Genomic DNA, 4,418 nt, shown 5'->3' with positions numbered 1-4,418 from the left:
CAGGGCGCAAGGTTTTCTTCAACTGTATGTCCTCAACATCTGCTGTTCAGAGATACACATGGGATTTTCACTTGGCCAGCACGGCTAATAATCATAAAATATGTATTGGTCTCCACTCTCTTCCCCTCCAACCAATCTAAATGGCTAATTATTATCACAGCATCTTGTGGCCGTATGTTCCAAAGATGAAATAGACATTGCATAAATATGAACTGTCCTTTCCACTTCCTTGAGCGGGCCTGAATTCTAGTAGGATGAAGACATGTTGAGGAGAAATGTCCCCTTCTCCAGACCATTCGTGATAACCCTCACATACGAGTGAAATAACAACTTTCAATGCATTCTCAAACTTGGACCTCCAGACAATGTTAGACTACAACTCCCATCACTCTCAGCTACCACAGTCTTTGACCATTGTGGCTGGGGGTGATGGGAGTTGTAGTCCTACAATATTTGGGGACCCAACTTTGAGAACTCTTGAATTAAGGTATTGACTATGAAAAAGAAATGAATTTGTGTCCATGTGGAGTGGCATATTTTTAATGACAATGTTCATAATAACCATCATTGCTTACTGAAGGATGACCTGATAACATTGCCCATAAACACAAGGATGAGGCAAAGACAGTAGTCTACCAGTGGCCAGTTTTGGTGGTCTACCTATCATGTGCTGGGGTGCTGGGTTCTTGCCAAGAATTCTGGACTTGGACCTTTGGTCCTACAAGATCTATCTTAGGTTCATAAGCAAGGGTGGGTACTCATGAACAATTAACGGAGTTCAGTCATGCCCAGAGATGTGGAGAAGCACCTGAGAAAATTATTCAGTCTTTCTCTGTGCAGGGGTCACATATCCTCACATTGTCTTTGAATTTCAGTTTCTTGTGGGGAGAAACCCCAAAGTTCCTCTTTGAGTTTCAGTTTCAGAACTCTGAAATCATCCTTCAAATGTCACATTGGAGAAATTTCCTCAAGAAGACCAAGTACGTTTTCTTGCCTTTTGCAACACAAACACATTGGTGGTCTGAGGAGAATCTAATAAAACCAAATAGATCATGCAGGATTCAAGTGTGTTTCCTGGACACATTTCTTTTACACACACCACCAACAGTACTGAAAGGGGTCTGCGTGTGGATTTCCTCAGCCTTTCCAATCCCTGATACATGACCATTACAGTTTCACAATCTGAACGCCAGATCCTCCAAGTGGCAGAAGAGCTGGCCTTGTGGCAATGTGCATGAATTGTCCCCTTTGCTAAGCAGGGTCCTCCCTGGTTGGCATTTGAATGGGAAACTACATGTGTGAGCACTGTAAGATATTCCCCATAGGGAAAAGCATCTGCATACAGAAGGTTCCAAGTTCCCTCCTTGGCATCTCCAAGATAGGGCTGAGAGAGACTCCTGCCTGCAACCTTGGAGAAGCTGCTGCCAGTCTGGGCAGACAATACTGAGCTAGATGGACCAAAGGTTGGTCTCAGTATATGGCAGCTTCCTATATTCTTATATTCCAGGAGTTGGGCTGTCGTGGATTAATTGATCCAATTTCTTAAAAGTGCGCGTGTCTATACATGTATGTGTGTAGAGAATTGTGTGGCTGTTGCTGTGTTGAGATCACAAGAGGAGGACCTCTTACATGAAGGCCTACCTGTTTTATTATGTGTCTGCTAAAATAGAATGCCTAATGGCGCAGTGGGGAAGTAACTTGCTGAGGGAGCAAGAGGTTGCTGGTTCAAATCCCGGTTGGTATGTTTCCCAAACTATAGGAAACATATCAGGCAGCAGCGATATAGGAAGGTGCTGAAAGGCATCATCTCATACGGCATGGGGACGGGCAATGGTAAACCCTTCCAGTATTCTATCGAAGACAATCACTGGGCTCCGTGGGCGCCAGGAGTCACAAGTGCTGACCGGGGGCGGGGGAACTGACACCAGGGGCGTAGCAAGGTTGGAGTGGGCCCAGAGACGAGATTTTAAAATGGGCCCCCACCACTCCAAGTCCAGGGCCTCCGCACACCCCAGGCCCCCAAGGATTTAAGTCTGATATTTCAAAATAAGTATGCTGCCTGGAAGTACATTTCACTGAATACACACATGCACACGTCACATATATAGTGATATACATTGAGTACTATACATTTGTATTACTTTTAATGCCTAGAACACACTAGAAAGATGAATTATTAAAATGGGCCCCACACTGCAGATTAGCAAAGGAGACTTTCAACCATGCAGGGTGAGCCTATGTTTGTTTTCTCAGAATTCTGAACAAATTCAGTCGATTCCAGGAGGTTTTTCACAGGAGGCTTTTAACGCCCTTTAAGACACCTCTCCTCTGGAATGGAGGTGCTGCATTCACATGTTGGCCAGATTTACCCTGAAGTCCCTGCGAGTTATTGGGGAGCAGTTCACACACAAGAAAAATAAAATAAAATAAAAGCACCACACATGCTTCTCACTCAGACCTTCTGGGTTGCAAAACAACTTGAACATAAGTGTATTTATAAATGAATGAATGAATGAATAAAATAAATACAATACTGTTTGTTCCAATAGTTTTTGTAATTTTCTGCCATGAAACAAGCCACTTATAGGACTTAGATAGCTTGGAAAATTTACTGGCTTAAAAAAAAAATCTGTTTTAAAATAAATATTCAGAGACTTCTCAGTCCCACCCCCCGATATCAAAGCCCTATGGCAAGCAGATCCCTATGTATCCGGGGGGCGGGAAAGGTAACCACAAAAAGGAGTTCACACTCTACCTGGCAGCAAGGGGTCTTCTGCTGCAGAGAACACTGGTGGCCACTCTGGCTGCCTCCTCCTTCCTGGCTGGCTTGGGCCCTACTCGAGTTCAGGCTTCACTGCGGCCTACACGAGGCCTCCGTGGAAGCCCCGCCCACCCGCCGATCACCTGAGAGGCGGGAGAAAAGCAGCTCTTGGCAGCTGGGCTGCTGCTTCCATTGCCGGCCAGGAGGACAAGCAGGAAAGAGGGAGAAAAGGGTAAGTGGCTGAGGGGCCTTGGGGCTGGGCAGGGGGCAATGGGGAGCCACGTGAGGTGCCTCTGGGGGGCCCCTCCAGGCAGTGGGGCCCCCAGACAACTGTCTCCCCTTGCCCCATCCTTGTTACGCGCCTGACTGACACCCCCCCCCCACCACACCAACACTTTATCATTTTTTAAAATGGTGGATCTCAGTACACAGCCTTTGCACTATATATAGGAACTGCTGGACTCTGTCTATGGTGGGCCTGGCAGAAATCTCTAAGTCCCACCCCAAAGACTCCCTCCACAGACTCTATCAAGGTACCAGATCACCACCCTGCAAGAGTGAGTTACCCATTCATCCAGGACTGCAACATTTAAGACCATTTGTCTGCTAGATCCATTGATTAAAAACATTCCGATGACTAAACATGCTCCCCATTTAATTGGTCAGCAGAGTTTAATCCTTTTAACGACCATTAATGCAAGTCCTTATTAAATACCTGCAAGCAGTAGAAGAGGCATTCTTGTGGAAGGGAAGTGGGAATGCTGCTCTTCAGATGATTCTGCTCATCTAAGGACAAAAGAAGTGTATGTTTGGCTTTGGAAGAGCTGGCTCCCCCCCCCCCCGATGCAAATATATGCAGATTTAATCAAGTGATTAATTGATTGATCAGCTAAAACTCATGCAATTAATCAACTAAGCTTTCTTTAATTGGGGGGGGAGCTCTAATTGCAATGTTATCTTCCTCATTTAATTAGGCATTTTGTGAGGAACTAATGCTTAACCGGTCTGCTTTGAGGTGGTTTCAGGCTGCTGTGTCAAGATTGAGCAAATGCAGCATGAATTGGGACCCCTATTTCTTTCTTCAAAGTTGTGAGTCTTAGGAACATAGGAAGCTGCCATATACTGAGTCAGGCCATTGATCCATCTAGCTCAGTCTTGTCTACCCAGACTGGCAGCCTCTCTCCAAGGCTTCAGGCAGGAGTCTCTCTCAGCCTTACCTGGAGATCCCACCAGGGTTTGAAGCTGGGACCTTCTGCATGCAAGCAGGCAAATGCTTTTCCACTGAGCTATGAACCCCATCCCCTAAGGGGGATATCTTACAGTGCTAACACATGTAGTCTCCCATTCATATGCAACCAAGGCAGACCCTGCTTAGCAAAGGGGACAAGTCATGCTTGCTACCACAAGACCAGTTCTGCTTCTCCCTGGAGTCTTTCTCCAGACCTGCTGCATCTCCCATCCAATAAGACTTGCTTAGCATCCGTAGAATTGGTGTGGACAATTGTCTTGACTGCTTCATAATGTCTATGGGCCACCTCATTATGGTAAAATGTTTCCGATGCTCACAGTGACACTGTCACAAATTCAGAAGTCGAGGCGCTCTCCATGACAGCCTCCATGGCCATGCCCACTCCAGCAGCCACACCCCATAGACATG

At 46.1% G+C, this 4,418-nt stretch overlaps 1 protein-coding gene across 3 annotated transcripts in view; it reads right to left on the bottom strand.

Moving 5' to 3' along the window:
* The window catches only part of ZFAND2A (zinc finger AN1-type containing 2A), a 47,679-nt gene extending 44,876 nt beyond the window's left edge, over positions 1-2,803 (bottom strand). For 2 of the 3 annotated variants that reach the window (XM_053277142.1, XM_053277144.1), the window contains exon 1: positions 2,756-2,803. The gene's annotated coding sequence lies outside the window, so the exon portion shown is untranslated. The remainder of the gene's footprint in view (positions 1-2,755) is intronic. The other variant, XR_008312107.1, reaches the window with a different exon arrangement.
* Positions 2,804-4,418: the final 1,615 nt, after the last annotated feature.

This window comes from Hemicordylus capensis, chromosome 13 (genome assembly GCF_027244095.1).
Source record: "Hemicordylus capensis ecotype Gifberg chromosome 13, rHemCap1.1.pri, whole genome shotgun sequence".
Classification (NCBI taxonomy): Eukaryota; Metazoa; Chordata; class Lepidosauria; order Squamata; family Cordylidae; genus Hemicordylus; species Hemicordylus capensis.
This window is presented reverse-complemented; position numbering and strand designations above follow the sequence as displayed.